This window comes from Hypanus sabinus, chromosome 31 (assembly GCF_030144855.1).
Source record: "Hypanus sabinus isolate sHypSab1 chromosome 31, sHypSab1.hap1, whole genome shotgun sequence".
Lineage (NCBI taxonomy): Eukaryota > Metazoa > Chordata > Chondrichthyes > Myliobatiformes > Dasyatidae > Hypanus > Hypanus sabinus.
The window spans coordinates 37,636,946-37,656,514 of record NC_082736.1 but is presented as its reverse complement, the minus strand read 5'-3'; positions in this window follow the sequence as shown (position 1 = coordinate 37,656,514).

Below are 19,569 nucleotides of genomic sequence, written 5' to 3'. Positions count from 1 at the left end.
TATCTGCCTCTGACACCACCCAGGACGAGGAGAGAGGTAAAGTGCGAAGAAGGGAGGAAGGGAGGGAGGGAGAGGGAGAGGGAGAGAGGGAGAGGGAGAGGGAGAGGGAGAGAGAGAGAGAGGAGAGAGAGAGAGAGAGAGAGAGAGAGAGAGAGAGAGAGAGAGAGAGAGAGAGAGAGAGAGAGAGAGAGCGAGAGAGAGAGAGAGAGAGAGAGAGAGAGAGAGAGAGAGAGAGAGAGAGAGAGAGAGAGAGAGAGAGAGAGAGAGAATGAGAATGAGAATGAGAATGAATGAGCTGAACTGAAAACAATTTTCCAAGTGTGGTCCAACCAGGGTTTTATGGAGCTGTAACATTACCACACGCCGCTTGAACTCAATCCCTCAAAATGCCGAAGGCCAACACACCAAACACCTTCTCGACCACCCTGTCAACTTGTGCAAACAAAAGAGAATCTGCAGACGTTGGAAATCCAAGCGTTGCACACAAGCTGCCGAGGAACTCAACGGGCCAGGCGGAGTCCATGGAAAAGAGGAAATAGTTGATTTTGGACTGAGACCCTTCAGCAAGATCTTCCTGACTCTCCCCGAGGTCACCATGTTCCACACGGGCTCGACACAGATCAGAGTCCTGGTATGCGTCACTAAACCTGAATTCTGAGTTCTTCTGTCCATCTGACTCGTGGCGCAGGCCGGACAGGGGTGTCTATCCTTGTTCTCTTCTCGTAGAACCCTGGGGTGGGTACAGGTCAAAGTTCAGTGTAACATGTAAAATAAAAGTACACATCTGCTCATTATAGGAAGGATGCGGAAGCTTTAGAGAGGGTGCAGAGGAGATTAACCAGGATGCTGCCTGGATTAGAGAGGGTGCAGAGGAGATTCACCATGATGCTGTCTGGATTAAAGAGGGTGCAGAGGAGATTCACCAGGATGCTGCCTGGATTAGAGAGGGTGCAGAGGAGATTAACCAGGATGCTGCCTGGATTAGAGAGGGTGCAGAGGAGATTAACCAGGATGCTGCCTGGATTAGAGAGGGTGCAGAGGAGATTCACCATGATTCAAGCTGGATTAGAGAGGGTACAGATGAGATTCAGCAGGATGCTGCCTATATTAGAGAGGGGGCAGAGGAGATTCACCGGGACGCTGCCTGGATTACAGAGGGTGCAGAGGAGATTCACCATGATTCAAGCTGGATTAGAGAGGGTACAGATGAGATTCAGCAGGATGCTGCCTATATTAGAGAGGGTGCAGAGGAGATTCACCGGGACGCTGCCTGGATTAGAGAGGGTGCAGAGGAGATTAACCAGGATGCTGCCTGGATTAGAGAGGGTGCAGAGGAGATTCACCATGATTCAAGCTGGATTAGAGAGGGTACAGATGAGATTCAGCAGGATGCTGCCTATATTAGAGAGGGTGCAGAGGAGATTCACAAGGATGCTGCCTGGATTAGAGAGGGTGCAGAGGAGATTCACCAGGATGCTGCCTGGATTAGAGAGGGTGCAGAGGAGATTCACCAGGATGCTGCCTGGATTAGAGAGGGTGCAGAGGAGATTCACCATGATTCAAGCTGGATTAGAGAGGGTACAGATGAGATTCAGCAGGATGCTGCCTATATTAGAGAGGGTGCAGAGGAGATTCACCAGGATGCTGCCTGGATTAGAGAGGGTGCAGAGGAGATTAACCAGGATGCTGCCTGGATTAGAGAGGGTGCAGAGGAGATTCACCATGATTCAAGCTGGATTAGAGAGGGTACAGATGAGATTCAGCAGGATGCTGCCTATATTAGAGAGGGTGCAGAGGAGATTCACAAGGATGCTGCCTGGATTAGAGAGGGTGCAGAGGAGATTCACCAGGATGCTGCCTGGATTAGAGAGGGTGCAGAGGAGATTCACCAGGATGCTGCCTGGATTAGAGAGGGTGCAGAGGAGATTAACCCGGATGCTGCCTGGATTAGAGAGGGTGCAGAGGAGATTCACCATGATTCAAGCTGGATTAGAGAGGGTACAGATGAGATTCAGCAGGATGCTGCCTATATTAGAGAGGGTGCAGAGGAGATTCACAAGGATGCTGCCTGGATTAGAGAGGGTGCAGAGGAGATTCACCAGGATGCTGCCTGGATTAGAGAGGGTGCAGAGGAGATTCACCAGGGTGCTGTCTGGGTTAGAGAGGGTGCAGTGGAGATTGACCAAGATGCTGTCTCTATTAGAGAGGGTGCAGAGGAGATTCACCAGGATGCTGCCTGGATTAGAGAGGGTGCACAGGAGATTCACCAGGATGCTGCCTGGATTAGAGTGGGTGAAGAGGAGATTCACCAGGATGCTGCCTGGATTAGAGAGGGTGCAGAGGAAATTCACCAGGATGCTGCCTGGATTAGAGAGGGTGCAGAGGAGATTCACCAGGATGCTGCCTGGATTAGAGAGGGTGCAGAGGAGATTAACTAGGATGCTGCCTGGATTAGAGAGGGTGCAGAGGAGATTCACCAGCATGCTGCCTGGATTAGAGAGGGTGCAGAGGAGATTCACCAGGATGCTGCCTGGATTAGAGAGGGTGCAGAGGAGATTTACCAGGATGCTGTCTGGATTAGAGAGGGTGCAGAGGAGATTCACCAGGATGCTCTCTGGATTAGAGAGGGTGCAGAGGAGATTTATCAGGATGCTGCCTGGATTAGAGAGGGTGCAGAGGAGATTCACCAGGATGCTGTCTGGATTAGAGAGGGTGCAGAGGAGATTCACCAGGATGCTGTCTGGATTAGAGAGGGTGCAGAGGAGATTCACCAGGATGCTGTCTGGATTAGAGAGGGTGCAGAGGAGATTTATCAGGATGCTGCCTGGATTAGAGAGGGTGCAGAGGAGATTCACCAGGATGCTGCCTGGATTAGAGAGGGTGCAGAGGAGATTCACCAGGATGCTGTCTGGATTAGAGAGGGTGCAGAGGAGATTCACCAGGATGCTGCCTGGATTAGAGAGGGTGCAGAGGAGATTCACCAGGATGCTGTCTGGATTAGAGAGGGTGCAGAGGAGATTCACCAGGATGCTGCCTGGATTAGAGAGGGTGCAGAGGAGATTCACCAGGATGCTGTCTGGATTAGAGAGGGTGCAGAGGAGATTCACCAGGATGCTGTCTGGATTAGAGAGGGTGCAGAGGAGATTCACCAGGATGCTGCCTGTATTAGAGAGAATGCAGAGGAGATTCACCAGGATGCTGTCTAGATTAGAGAGGGTGCAGAGGAGATTCACCAGGATGCTGCCTGGATTAGAGAGGGTGCAAAGGAGATTCACCAGGATGCTGTCTGGATTAGAGAGGGTGCAGAGGAGATTCACCAGGATGCTGCCTGGATTAGAGAGGGTGCAGAGGAGATTCACCAGGTTGCTGTCTGGATTAGAGAGGGTGCAGAGGAGATTCACCAGGATGCTGCCTGGTGAGGAGAGGTTGAGTGAGCTCGGGCTTTTCTCTCTGGACTGAAGGAGAATGAGACTTGACTTGATAGAGGCATACACGATGATAAGAGGCATGGATCCAATGGACAAACAGAGACTTTTTTTCCAGATTGGAAATGGCTGATACGAGGGGGTGGAAATTCAAGGTGATTGGATGGAAGTACAGGGAGGGATGTTAGAGATAGGTTGTTTACACAGAGGGTGATGGGTGTGTGGAACACCCTGTTAGGTGTGGTGTTAGAGGTAGATACATTATGGACATTTAAGAGACTCTTAGACACGTAGATGATGGAAACATTGAGGGCTACGTGGGAGGGAAGGGTTAAATTGATCTTGGAGTGGGTTAAGATTTCGCCACCACATTGTGGGCCGAAGGGCCTGTATTGTCCCTGTATTTAGTGTAAAGGAGGATCGAGTTCTTGAGTTCCTTAACCCATGGAATTCAGTACCTAAAGCAATAAGTGATGCAGACTGGGTTAACATCTTCAAACATCAGCTCTAAACCTGGAACAACACACATTGAATGCTGGTGGGGCTCAGCGGTTCAGGCAGCATCTATGGAGAGGAATAAACAGTCGATGTTTCGGGCCGATTGGAAAGGAAGGGCGAAGAAATGAGAGCAAGAAGGTGTTACGGCGCGGTGCTGTGCAGAAGTGTGTCGGAGCTCCACCGAAATGTTTTGAAATTACGCAACCAAACAACCTTGAGTTACCTGAACATCTCCAGTTCGTCTGATCGGAAACTGATTGATAGCCTAAATGCCATCGAAATCAACAAAGCAGACGCAAAAGTCTTCGAAATTAGACCACACGGTGCAAGCTAACGACAATGCTGTTGAAGAAGAGGCAACAGACGACAACACGGCAGCTGGCCCAAACCAAATCCTAAACGCTATTCCAACAATGAAAGATGACTTTGTGCCGAGATTTGACGGGCTACTAAACGGCTATACATGGAGTACAAGCTGATCTGAAAGCTGTCACAGTGCGTATTACAGAAGCCGAAGATAGAATTAGCACTAATCAAGATCCCATCGCCTCTCTGCGTAATCAGAATACAACCATGAAAGCAGCTATGGAGGCGTTAGTGTTAAAAGTGGACAACTTGGAAAATCGTAGCAGCCGTTCTAACCTTCGCCCGTTGTGTCTGCCGGAGAGGGTGGAAGGGGCTGATATGGTCTTATTTTTTGGGAAATTGGATCCCCGAGGTGCTTGGTGCTGAAAACTTCCCTGGGCCCCTGCTGATTGAGAGAGCGCACAGAGTTGGCAGGGCTATCGAAGTTGAAACACAGTCGGCTAAGCGACTCAGGGTAGTGATAATGAAGTTCCTAAACTACGCGGACAAGACCCGGGTTATGCAGGCTGAAAGAACCTGTACTTTTCGATACATCAGAGAGTCATGTTTTCCCTCGACGTCTCCGCCGAACTCCCCAGGCGAAGGAAAATTTTTGATCCAGTGAAGAAAGGGTTAGCCTCCCTCTCCAACCCGGACCTACGGTATTGCACAATTCACCCTGCTAAACTGCTGGTAACCTACGAAAGAAAACGCCACACTTCAGACAGTGCACCGGCAGCGGAGAAGTTTGTGCAGGAGCTGAAGGACTACAACTTGGAGGCTGCGGGCAAGCTTTAAACTTTTGCTTGAACAGGTATGTTCATAGCGCCGAAGGGACATAAATGAAAGCCAAAGAACGTTAGCGGTGTGTCACCCTCTGCGTTGTTTATGCTAACGAATTTGCATCGGCTCTCAGTATCCTCAATGGCACTGTGACTGCGACCAGGGTAAATTTGATAGACTCTTGGTATAATTTGGTTGAAATATTCTCTACTGCTGATCACGTTGGAGCTCTGTTCTGGCTGTTGGCCATGCTGTTCGTCACCATGACGACGGCGCGGGAGGACCAGTTAAGCTCCAGAATTAGACTCACTTTCGGGGCCGTCAGGAGGTGTTTATCGTGGGGTGTGTGGGTGTATTTCAGTTCAGGAAGTACACTTAGTTATGTTTCAAATATTCTAGTTACTATTTACTGGTTTTTTCCTCATCTTTTTCTGTTCTGTTGTAAACCCAGTTAGCAGTCATTCTGATTCAATTCAGCTCAACGTGATTGAAATTATAACTAACAGCCTGTGTCCTGCGAACTTCCGTTTGCCTCTTGGAATGTAAGAGGATTAAATAAACTTGTCAAGTTAAAGCAAATCATGAGTAGGATAAGAAAGTTAAAAGCCGAAATAGTATTTCTACAGGAGACCCATTTAACCCCTGAGGATATATAGACAATAGACAATAGGCAATTGGTGCAGAAGTAGACCATTCGGCCCTTCGAGCCTGCATCGCCATTCTGAGATCATGGCTGATCATCTACTATAAATACCCTGTTCCTGCCTTGTCCCCATACCCCTTGATTCCTCTATCCACAAGATACCTATCTAGCTCCTTCTTGAAAGCATTCAGATAATTGGCCTCCACTGCCTTCTGAGCAGTGCATTCCACACCCCCACAACTCTCTGGGAGAAGAAACTTTTCCTTAACTCTGTCCTAAATGACCTACCCCTTATTCTTAAACCATGCCCTCTGGTACTGGAGTCTCCCAGCATCTGGAACATATTTCCTGCCTCTATCTTGTCCAATCCCTTAATAATCCTATATGTTGCAATCAGATCCCCTCTCAATCTCCTTAATTCCAGCGTGTACAAGCCCAGTCTCTCTAACCTCTCTGTGTAAGACAGTCTGGACATCCCAGGAATTAACCTTGTTAATCTACGCTGCACTTCCTCTACAGCCAGGATGTCCTTCCTTAACCCTGGAGACCAAAACTGTACACAATACTCCAGGTGTGGTCTCACCAGGGCCCTGTACAAATGCAAAAGGATTTCCTTGCTCTTGTACTTAATTCCCTTTGTAATAAAGCCTTCTTCACTGCCTGCTGCACTTGCTCAGTCACCTTCAGTGACTGATGAAAAAGGACTCCTAGATCTCTTTGTATTTCTCCCTTACCTAACTCTACTCCGTTCAGATAATAATCTGCCTTCCTGTTCTTACTCCCAAAGTGGATAACCTCACACTTATTCACATTAAACGTCATCTGCCAAGTATCTGCCCACTCACTCAGCTTATCCAAGTCACCCTGAATTCTCCTAACATCCTCATCACATGTCACACTGCCACCCAGCTTAGTATCATCAGCAAATTTGCTGATGTTATTCTCAATGCCTTCATCTAATATAGTTAGAGTAAGGAGGAGATGTCGGGACAGGTTTCTTCAATTTCCTTCAGCTCACATTCACGGGGGTGGGGTGGGGGGTGGTATTTACCCTTATGCATAAGTCGGTGCCTTTCCAACTTGTTAATGTTGCTGAAGACCAATCTGGCAGATACCTTATTATTCAATGCGAAATCTTTGCAATCAGGTTTAATTTGGTTAATGTGTATGGGACAATCCAGCTCTTTTCAGATATCTGCTTTTATCATCAGCTGCTCTGCCGGGCCATCTTGTTTTTCGTGCTGATTTTAATTGTGCACTTCAACGTGAACTAGACAGATCTAATGGGAAAGATACCTCTCACCATCAGACAAGAAAAGAGTTATTGCAATGTGCTAAAGACTTGAATTTAATTGATGTGTGGAGAAGGAGGTACCCGGATAAACTAACTTTTTCCTGCTATTCTAGCACTTGCCAGCCCTTTTCCAAAATTGATTATTACTTAGTTTCAGCTGCTTTAATATCCACAATTATAAACTGCTGGTACGATAGCATAATAATTTCAGATCACGCCCAAATTTCATTTACTTTGAACCTGCCTATTGCTTTACATTACTCCCCAAGATGGCGGCTTCAGACGATTTGGCTTAGGGATCCAGAACTTATAGAGTTTATTGGAGAACAGGTAGACTACTATTTTGGAAATAGTGCGGACCAGATATGTGCTCCTGTAAGGTGGGAAGCCTTTAAAGCCTTTCTAAGAGGTCAGATGATCAGCTTTACCGGCTTGAAACATAACTCTTTTAAATTGGAAATAGAACAGCCTGTAAAAAGAATAAAAGAGACTGAATTGGAAATACTTCAAAATCCCTCTCAGCGGTTATTTGCAGAACTTAATAAACTGAGCGCTAAATATAACGTATTGTCCATTAGCAAGGCAACAAAATGTTTGTTGAGACTGAAGCAGGGTTGAAAGGCGAGTAAAATCCTGGCCTTGATAAATCTGAGCATTGAGCATAGGAGTTGTAATGTAAGGTTAAAATTGTACAAGGCATCGGTAAGGCCGAATTTGGAGTATTGTGTACAGTTCAGGTCACTGAATTATAAGAAAGATGTCAACAAAATAGAGAGAGTACAGAGAAGATTTACTAGAATGTTACCTGCGTTTCAACACCTAAGTTACAGGGAAAGATTGAACAAGTTAGGTCTTTATTCTTTGGAGCGTAGAAGGTTGAGGGGGGACTTGATAGAGGTATTTAAAATTATGAGGGGGATAGATAGAGTTGACGTGGATAGGCTTTTTCCATTGAAAGTAGGGGAGATTCAAACAAGAGGGCATGAGTTGAGAGTTAGAGTGAAAAAGTTTAGGGGTTACACGAGGGTGAATTTCTTTAGTCAGAGAGTGGTGGCTGGATGAATGAGCTCCCAGTAGAAGTGGTAGAGGCAGGTTCGATATTGTCATTTAAAGTAAAATTGGATAGGTATATGGACAGGAAAGGAATGGAGGGTTATGGGCTGAGTGTGGGCCAGTGGGACTAGGTGTGAGGAAGCATTCAGCATGGATTAGAAGGGCCGAGATGGCCCGTTTCCGTGCTGTAATGGTTATATGGTTATATCAGACAGATACAAACAGAAAGGGCAATAAACTTCACTTCATATATTCCGATGAGTGGATGACAACTGCCGACCCAAAAGAAATAAACAATATCTTTTTGTGATTTTACGAAAATCTGTATAACTCAGGTTATTCAGATTCAGCTCCACAAATACAAAAGGAATTTCTCGACTTGTTAGAATTTACACCACTGGATGAAACGTTCTTGACCTCGTTGGAGTTTAACTTAGAGGCTAAAGAATTGCCTAAAGCTGTAACTGACATGAAAGGAGGGAAAAGCCCTGGACCTGATGGAATTCCGATTGAAATATATAAATTCTTTAAGAGTAAACTAATACCACCTCTGCTTGGTATGTATCAGGAGTCATTTGACACTGGATTCCCCCCCCCCACTTAATATGGCAGCAATTACACTACTGTTAAAACCTGGAAAACCACTGTCCCTTTGAGGATCTTATAGGCCAATCTCACTTCTGAACAATGATCTCAAAATTCTCTGTAAGGTATTAGCTAGGAGGCTGGAGCCACTCTTGCCAAAAATGGTCTAGCCTGGCCAAAAGTGATTTGTAAAGGGAAGGCAGGGCTCCCACAACATTCGAAGAGTGCTTAATATACTTTATGAAAAGTCTGGAAGCTCTGATAACACAATTCGATAATTGGAATGCCGAGAAAGCCTTCTACACTGTGGAGTGGCAGTATCTATTTCAAGTTTTAGAAAGATTTGGTACAGGGGGAAAACTTCTAATGTGGATACAGCTTCTTTATTCTAACTCACAGGCTGAAATGTTAACTAATGGGCTTTGTTCGGCACCTTTTAAACTCCAATGGGGAACAAGATGGGGCTGTCCCCTATCTCCCCTCCTGTTTATCCTGGCCATTGAGCCATTTGCTGTGGCAATTCGAAAACAGGCTAACATAGCAGGAATAACTATAGGAGATATTGAACATTGCATAGCCCTGTAAGCGGATGACGTATTTTGTTTTGCTCCAACTTGAAACAAACATTACCTGCCTTAGTTGACCTGATAAGTACTTTTGGTACTTTTGCAGGCTATAAAATAAACAGCAACAAATCTGCAATATTATTCATGGATAAAGATGAGAGACTCAATCCCCGTCTTCAAACTCCGCTTATGGTGTCAGAACAGGGTTTAACTTATTTGGGTGTTAAAATTACTCCTACTATTGATAAAATTATCCCAACTAATTATAACCCTCTCACAGACTCCGTTATTCAACTTATGAACAGATGGACGACATTGCCCATATCTTTGATTGGACACATACGCATTCTAAAAATGTCAATTTTACCGAAGTTCCTGTACCTTTTCCAATCAATCCCAGTTTCTCCTCCATCATCTTTCTTTTATTTACTAAAGAATTTTTTTTCTAACTTTATCTGGAATAATAGACGTCCAAAGACTCAGGCTTTCCCTGTTATACCTGCCGCATGATAGAGACGGCATACAGCTACCAAATCTTATACGGTATATCTGGGCGGCCCAAATTCGAACAGGACTGTTCTACTTTGTTAAGGATCACTCCCCTGCTCGGGTCGCAATGGAATCCCAGTCAATCAATATCCCTCTAGAACTGCATATGTATTCGGCAGATAAGGAAAAAAAACTGGTCAAACAAACTAAAAACCACTTCTTAAAAATACAAAAATGGTTTGGCATGATGCTCTTGTGTATTTGGGAGAGGCATCACAGTTATCCCAGCTTACTCCTATCTTTGGTAAAGATAGCTTCCAGCCTGGCAGAGCAGACCCCGGCTTTAAAACTTGGTCGACCCGAGGCACAGCTAAGGTGTCTGATCTTTAGAAGGGCGACACATTTATGTCATTTGAAGAACTCAAGGCCACATGTGGAATTCCAATAAAACACTTTTTAAATACCTTCAGTTGCGAAATTTTATTATGTCCAGGCAAGGCAACATTTTGCAGCTCCCTCCTTTATCTACCCTAGAAGACATCACTCTGAAATTATCTGAAGCGAGGGGTCATGTGTCTGTATCATACAATTTGTTTGCAAGTAAATACAGAGTCATCGAACAACATACTACAAGCATGGAGACCAGATATGCGAGAGAATCTGTCAGAAAAAGAGTGATCAGAAACTTGGTCCTTAGTTCAAACCCAATCACTGAACACTCATTCTTTATTATAACCATATAACAATCACAGCACGGAAACAGGCCATCTCGGCTCTCCTAGTCCGTGCCGAATTCTTAATCTCACCTAGTCCCACCTACCCGCACTCAGCCCATAACCCTCCACTCCTTTCCTGTCCATATACCTATCCAATTTTACCTTAAATGACACAACTGAACTGGCCTCTACTACTTCTACAGGAAGCTCATTCCACACAGCTATCACTCTCTGAGTAAAGAAATATCCCCTCATGTTTCCCTTAAACTTCTGCCCCCTAACTCTCAAATCATGTCTTCTCGTTTGAATCTCCCCTACTCTCAATGGAAACAGCCTGTTCACGTCAACTCTATCTATCCCTCTCAAAATTTTAAATACCTCGATCAAATCCCCCCTCAACCTTCTACGCTCCAATGAATAGAGACCTAACTTGTTCAACCTTTCTCTGTAACTTAAGTGCTGAAACCCAGGTAACATCCTAGTAAATCGTCTCTGCACTCTCTCTAATTTATTGATATCTTTCCTATAATTCGGTGACCAGAACTGTACACAATATTCCAAATTTGGCCTTACCAATGCCTTGTACAATTTTAACATTACATCCCAACTTCTGTACTCAATGCTTTGATTTATAAAGGCCAGCCTTCTTCACCACCCTATCTACATGAGACTCCACCTTCAGGGAACTATGCACTGTTATTCCTAGATCTCTCTGTTCCACTGCATTCCTCAATGCCCTACCATTTACCCTGTATGTTCTATTTGGATTATTCCTGTCAAAATGTAGAACCTCACACTTCTCAGCATTAAACTCCATCTGCCAACATTCATCGCATTCTTCTAACCGGCATAAATCTCCCTGCAAGCTTTGAAAACCCACCTCATTATCCACAACACCTCCTACCTTAATATCATCGCATACTTACTAATCCAATTTACCACCCCATCATCCAGATCATTTATGTATATTACAAACGATACAAATGGATAACCAGACAATACATTATTCCAGTCATGTTTCATCACTTTAACCCCAACATTCCAGACACAATCATTAAATGTAACCATCAAAACGGGTCTCTATTCCATTGTATGTGGGAGTGCCCCCAGATAATCTGCTTCTGGAAGAAGGTGCTGGATTTGGTCAGATTATTTGGAAAACGGTGACCCTTGATCATAAATTATGTATTCTGAACATTTATCTAACGGACTTTGTAACCTGTAACAATGTAAGGTGACTGCTTAATATTTGTTTTTGGTTTTTTTTTGGAAGCCAAACACTGCATAGTCCATTCATGGAAGAAACCAACATCCAGTGGACTCTCACAATGGATGAAAGGAATGACTTCTTATCTTGCTCTCGAGAAGATAAGCTACATCACAAAAAAAAACAAACTTAGCATATTTTGGGATATTTGGGACATTTTCCACAAGTTTCTGGAGAACAATATTTATGATGTTGAAAGTAACAAACTGAATTGACTACTTTCTTTAATGGTGGGGTATTTGCCTTTTTTGTGTGTGTTTATTTTCTTTTGATTTCATAGGTATTTTGTTTATTTCCTTTTCTTTAACTTTGTTGTACTTTTAAACCTATGGATGATCTAATGTCTTTTCATTCTGTAAAAGCAATAAAGAGAAGTTTAAAAAAAAGATGGGGGAAGAAGAAGTACAAGGTGGCAGATGATAGGTGAAGCAGGGAGAGGGGAGAGGGTGACATAAAGAGCTGGGAAGTTGACTGGTGAAAGAGATAAAGGGCTGGAGAAAGGGGAATCTGATAGGAGAGGACAAACAACCATGGAAGAAAGAAAAGGGGGAAGAGCACCAGAGGGAGGTGATGGACAGGTAAGGAGATAAGGTGAGAGGGAGAAATTGAAATGATAAAGGAAATATGGAAAGGGAAGATGGAGTATGAAAGTAAATTTGCACAAAATATGAAAACAGATAGCAAAAGTTTTTATAAAATATGAAGCGGAAGAGGGTGGCTAAAGTCAACGTAGGTTGACTAGAAGGCAGAGAGTTGGGTGTTTCTCTGATTGGCAGTCAGTGGTGAGTGGGGTGCTGCAGGGGTCGGTGCTGGGCCCGCAGCTGTTTACCATTTACATTGATGATTTGGAAGAGGGATCTGAGTGTAGTGTAGCAAAACTGGTTGATGACACTAAACTGAGTGGAAAAGCAAATTGTACAGAGGTTGTGGAGAGTCTGCAGAGGGATATAGATAGATTAAGTGAGTGGGCCAAGGTCTGGCAGATGGAATACCACGTTGGTAAATGCGAGATCATCCACTTTGGAAGGAATAATAGAAGAGCAGATTATTATTTAAATGATGAAAGATTGCAGCATGCTGTTGTGCAGAGGGACTTAGGAGTGCTTGTTCATGAATCACAAAAGTTGATTTGCAGGTACAACAGGTTATTAAGAAGGCAAACGGAATGTTGGCGTTCATTGCTAGAGGGATTGAATTCAAGAGCAGGGAGGTCATGCTGCAACTATACAGGGTGATGGTGAGACCGCACCTGGAGTACTGCGTGCAGTTCTAGTCTCCATAATTGAGGAAGGAGATACTAGCTCTCAAGGGGGTTACTGTTAAGGATCCGGCCTGAACGCTGGGTCGAAGGACCTCTGCTGGTAGCTCTGGACCACGACAGCCTTTAATTTCTGCTTCCTTTCACCTGGCCATGTGGGTTATGGCCCAGCCCCTTTCCTTTTTGGACTTTCTCCAATTACCCGCTTGTCTCCTCACTTACACCCACCTGATTCTATTTTCACTCGTTACCCGTCCATTTAAACCCTGCCTTGACTCGCATTCTCTGCCAGTTCGTCCTGGCCTGTCATTGCGACCGCTGCCAACTGATTTGGCCTGATTCTGTGTTTTGCCTGTTCTGGGATCTGATTTTTGCCTGTGCGCTCTGGATCGTCTGCCCTCGCCGGACTGCCTTTCCTGGGTAAGACCTCCGCCTGCCATTTCCGATTCGTGCTTGCCTCCTGTTTTTGAAAGACTGTTGCCCTTGAGCTCCCTAATAAATCCTGGTAAAAGAGCATTCATTGGTCTGCACTTGAGTGCCACCGTAACCCGACCCAACCTGACAGAACGAACTGGCCTTTACACACTCAGCAGACCCCAACCAGGTGTGTGAGGCCCTCTCCCGACAGGGCGTGTTGTTAGGGAGACATGAAGCACAGTTTGCCTCTATCAACCAGTCGATGGAAGCCTTCTCCGCCTCTCTGGCCAGCGTGGCCTCCCAGCTACAGCAGATTCAGCTGGCGCTGAGCTCTAACCCGCCTTCTGTTGCGGCTCCATCAGCCCCACAGACTCCAACCCTACCAGCCCGAGAGCCCCTTTTACCTCCACCTGAACTTTACAATGGTGAACCAGGCACCCGCAGATCCTTCCAGTCTCGCTGGTTTTCGAGCTGCAGCCCGCTACCTTCCCCACTGATCGATCCCGTATCGCTTATGTGATCACGCTGCTGTCAGGAAGAGCAAGACAGTGGGGTACGGCTGTGTGGGACAGCGGAGCCCCTTTTTGCCTCACGTTTAAGGACTTTTGTGAGGAGATGAGAAGAGTCTTTGACCGTTCCCAGCAGGGGTGAGAGGCAGCGAGGGAGATGTTGCGGATTCGTCACGGTAACTGCTCTGTTTCGGACGTCGCCATTCAGTTCCGCACACTAGCCGCCACTACCAACAGGGATTCGGTGGCCCAATCTGACGTGTTCCTCTATGGGCTGAGCGAAGAGATTAAGAATGAACTAGCCGCCCACGACCTGCCTGCTGGCTTCCAAGAGCTGGTCGATTTGGCCATTAAGATTGACAGCCGCATAAAACAGCGTCAGTGGGAGCGTGATATCCGCGGGTCACGAAGAATCACCGGCAGGCGTCTGACATCTTCCCCGAGTCCTCAGTCACCCACGTCCAGCCCAACGGAGCTCATGCAGATTGATCGTGCCCATCCGTCTCCTTCGGAAAGAAGGAGGAGAGTCAGTACCAACTCCTGTCTGTATTGTTGTCAGATTGTTCAGTATGTATCCAGTTGTCCTGTAAGCCAACGCTCGCTCGTAAAGAGGGGACTACCGGTGAGCAGTCCTTCCTTCCCCCGGTTCCCCGCCACTCGAACCCTGCTACCTGCTTTTATATTGGCTGAAGGGAGGAGACACACTGTTTCAGTTTTCATCGACTCCGGGGCTGAGGGAAACTTTATCGGTTCCAGTTTAGCGGCCAATCTCGGGATGCCACTCTCCCGCCTAAAGCAACCCCTGGAGGCCAGCGGCCTAACCAGGGTGAAAATGGCCTTGATTACCCACTCTACAGCTCCGGTGAGTCTCCTCATTTCTGGCGATCACCTGGAGAGCATTGCTTTTCATGTAATAGATTCCCCCAAAGCTGAAGTTGTGTTCGGCCACCCATGGCTAGCTCTGCACGGTCCACACATTGATTGGTCTAATAACAGAGTGTTAAGCTGGAGTCCCTTCTGCCTAAATCATCGTCTGCGTGTTGCACATGCTACTCCAAGTCCTACAGAAGAGTTTCCCGTTTTGTCCTCTGTACCCCCAGAATATCGGGACCTAAAGCTGGTATTCAGCAAGACTCGGGCCACCACCTACCCCTCCATCACCCCTATGATTGCGCTATAGATCTCCTTCCGGGAACCTCGCCACCTAGGGGCCGTCTGTATTCCCGGTCTCCCCCTGAAAGGGCGGCGATGGACAAGTACATCCAGGAGGCCTTGGCTGCAGGAATTATCCGCCCCTCTTCCTCCCAGCGGGCGCAGGGTTCTTCTTTGTCGCCAAGAAGGACGGGACCCTGCGTCCTTCAGTGGACTATAGAGGGTTAGGGTTAGGGTTAGGGTTAGGGTTAGGGTTTTTCTTTGTCACCAAGAAGGACGGGTCCCTGCATCCTTCAGTGGACTATAGAGGGTTAGGGTTAGGGTTAGGGTTAGGGTTAGGGTTAGGTTTAGGGTTAGGGTTAGGGTTAGGGTTAGGGTGAGGTTTAGGGTTAGGGTTCTTCTTTGTCACCAAGAAGGACGGGTCCCTGCATCCTTCAGTGGACTATAGAGGTCTCAGTGAGGTCACCGTTAAGAACCGCTATCCTCTTCCTCTTATGTCATCTGCATTTGAATTGCTCCAGGGTGCGTCTATCTTCTCCGAGCTCGACCTCCGCAACGCTTACCATCTGGTCCGCATAAGGGAGGGGGATGAGTGGAAGACCGCGTTCAATACGCCATCTGGGCACTATGAATATTTGGTGATGCCTTTCGGACTTTCCAATGGTCCTGCTGTGTCAATCCCTGGTGAATGACGTCCTCAGAGACATGCTGAACCATTTTGTGTTTGTGTACCTGGATGACATTCTGATATGTTCTAGGTCCCTCTCTGAACACAACCAGCACGTCCGCCGGGTGCTCCAACGACTCCTGGAGAACCAGTTATTTGTAAAGGCGGAGGAGTGTGAGTTTCACCGGAGTTCAACTTCGTTTCTGGGATATGTGATCAGCGCTGGAAAGATGCAGATGGGACCCTCAGAAGATCAAGGCGGTGGAGGGGCGGCCACAACCCGCCTCTCCTCTCCACGAGATGTCCAACGCTTTCTTGGGATTGCCAACTTCTATCGCCGATTCATTCGAAACTTCAGCATCGTGGCCGCCCTGACCTCCGCCAAGTCGAAGTTCGCCTGGAATCCAGGGGCTGAGAAAGCCTTTTCTGATCTAAAGACTCGTTTCACCACGGCACCTATTCTCCTTCAGGCCGATCCTACCGGGCAGTTAATTGTAGAGACTGATGCCTCTGATGTAGGAGTAGAGGCTATACTGTCACAGCGTTCGGCAGAGGACGACACGCTACACCCGTGCTCTTTTTTCCCCCACACGTTTTCGCCCGCAGAGCGCAAATATGACATCGGCTGTTAAACTTGCTCTTGAGGAATGGCGGCGTTGGCCTGAGGGAACGACTACCCCTTTTCTAGTCTGGACGGATCACAAGAACCTGGAATATATCCGTTCAACCAAAAGCCTCAACACCCGCCAGGCTCGGTGGTCCCTGTTCTTTGCCCGTTTTAGATTCACCCTGGCCTACCGCCCTGGCTCTAGGTACGGCAAGCCTGACGCGCTCTCCAGGCAGTTTCCCACAACCGACGAGGCACCCGAGGTTACGACCGTTCTCCCCAAGCAATGTCTGGTCGCCGCAGCACTGTGGGAGATTGGATCTTTGGTCCGGTCGGCCCAGCAGGGTGAGTCTGTTCCTGGTGCGTGTCCCGCTAACGTATTGTATGTTCCCCAGTCTGTCCGCTCCCAGGTTCTCCAGTGGGGACACACCTCCAGACTGGCATGTCACCCTGGCATCGGACGCACGGCGGCCTTCATCAGATGAAGATTTTGGTGGCCATCCCTGAGGAAGGGTGTCAAGAGCTTCATTTCTGCCTGCCCAGTCTGTGCACAGAACAAGACCTCCTGCTGGTCTCCTGCAATCCCTGCCTGTTCCTCGAAGGCCTTGATCACACATTGCACTGGACTTTGTCACTGGTCTCCCTCCCCCCCCACCCCGTCTGACGGTAACACCACCATTCTTACCTTAGTGGATCGTTTTTCCAAATCGGTCCACTTAGTGCCCCTTCCCAGGCTGCCATCGGCCAAGGAGACTGCCGACCTGGTGATTCAGCATGTTTTCCGTATTCACGGTCTTCCCGTTGAAGTGGTGTCTGACAGAGGTTCACAATTTACCTCCCACTTTTGGAAGGCCTTTTGCAAACTACTCGATCAGGGTTAACCTCTCATCTGGGTTTCATCACAGAGAAATGGCCAGACCGAGCGGGCTAATCAGCAGACGGAGGTGATGCTCCGTTGTGTGACTTCTCGGGAGTCTTCCTCTTGGAGTCGGCAACTTCCCTGGGTCGAGTACGCCATCAATTCAATGCCTTCTACTTCATCATCAGGTCTGTCACCGTTCCAGTGCTGTCTTGGCTATCAACCCCCTTATTCGCTCCTCAGGAGGAGGAAGTGGGCGTTCCCTCAGCCGAAGCGTTTGTCCAGAGGTGTTCGCGGACATGGAGGCGAGCCCGAGAGGCACTGCTTCAGTCTACAGCCAGAATGAAGCAGCAAGCAGACCGTCACCGCATCGAGGCCCCCCCCCCCCCCCGTTACCGCCAGGGTCAGAAGGTGTGGTTATCCCCGCGGGATATCCCCTTAAAGGTGGACTCCCGCAAGCTGGCGCCACGCTACATTGAATCTTTCCCCATCACCAAGGTGATCAGCCCTTCGGCGGCGCGTCTAAAGCTACCCCCTACCCTTCGCAGGATCCATCCTACATTCCATGTTTCAAGGATTCCCTTCGTCTGCAGCCCCTCTGGCCCGCCCCTAAGCCCCCTCCCCCTCCCCGTCTCTTCGATGGCTCAGAGACCTTTACTGTGCTAGATTATTGGACGTTCGACACAGGGGTCGTGGACTGCAATACCTCGTTGATTGGGAGGGCTATGGCCCCGAAGAAAGTTGCTCGGGATATCCTGGATCCCTCTCTCATTAGGGACTTTCATAGGAGCCATCCCGTACCGGCAAGAAGGGCGTCTGGAGACACCCAAGTGGGTGGGGGGGGGGGGTTACTGTTAAGGATCCGGCCTGAACACTGGGTTGAAGGGCCTCTGCTGGTAGCTCTGGACCACAACAGCCTTTAGCTTCTGCTTCCTTTCACCTGGCCATGTGGATTTTGGCACAGCTCCTTTCCTTATTGGACTTTCTCCAATTACCCGCTTGTCTCCTCACTAGCACTGACCTGTTTCTATTTTCACTCATTATCCGGCCCATTTAAACCCTGCCTTGACTCGCATTCTCTGCCAGTTCGTCCTAGCCTGTCATTGCGACCGCTGCCAACTGATTTGGCCTGATTCTGTGTTTTGCCTGTTCTGGGATCTGATTTTTGCCTGTGCGCTCTGGATCGTCTGCCCTCGCCGGACTGCCTTTCCTGGGTAAGACCTCCGCCTGCCATTTCCGATTCGTGCTTGCCTCCTGTTTTTGAAAGACTGTTGCCCTTGAGCTCCCTAATAAATCCTGGTAAAAGAGCATTCATTGGTCTGCACTTGAGTGCCACCGTAACCCGACCCAACCTCTGCAATGCAGAGGAGGTTCACCAGCTTGATTCCAGGGATGAAGGGGTTAACTTATGAGGAGAGTTTGAGTCGTCTGGGACTATAGTCTCTGGAATTGAAAAGAACGAGACGGGATCTTATAGAAACATACACTTTTGAAAGGGATAGGTAAGATAGAAGTAGGAAAGTTGTTTCCATCGGTAGGTGAGACTAGAACTAGGGGACATTGCCTCAAGATTCAGGGGAGAAGATTTAGGACGGAGATGAGGAGACAGACAGTGGTGAATCTGTGGAATTCTCTGCCCAGGGAAGCAGTCGAGGCTTCTTCATTAAATATATTTAAGATACAGTTAGATAGATTTTTACATAGTAGGGGAATTGAGGACTATGGCGAAAATAGCAGGTAGATGGAGCTGAGTTTACGGACAGATCAGCCATGATCTTATTGACTGGTGGGGCAGGTTCGATGGGCAGGATGGCCGACTCCTGCTCCTATTTCTTAAGTTTTTATGAAATGAGTGTTGGCCATTACCTGAAATCAAGACATCGACGTTCATACCATCAGGTTAGAGGCTATCCAGACGGAATATGAGGTGTTGCTCCTCCAACCTGAGTGTGGCCTCATCGTGCCAGAACAGGAGGCCATGGACTGACATGTTGGAATGGGAAGGGGAAGTGGAATTGAAATGGGTGTCCACTGGGAAATCCTGCTTTCTGTGGCGGACAGAGTGAAGGTGCTCAACACTGAGCTCAAAGCCTATTTATTTAACCTTAGATTCAACTAAAATAGTAACGATTTGCATTTACTAATGTCTTTTATACTGATGTCTGTATTTTTGCATTGTAAAGCACTTTGAGCCGCATCGTTTGTACGATAAGTACTTTGTGTATATGTTATTCAGTCTGAAAGACGCTTAAACGTGCGAACAGAAAACAGGCTTCCAGCGCAGGCAGTCAGAGAGGAAAGGGCAGGAGTAAAGTGGAAACACAAGAGAGTCTGCAGATGCTGCAAATCCGAAGCAACACACACATAAAATGCTGGCAGGACTCAGCAGGTCCATGGGGAGAAGAAGATGGACAGTCAATGTTTCCGGTTGAGAAT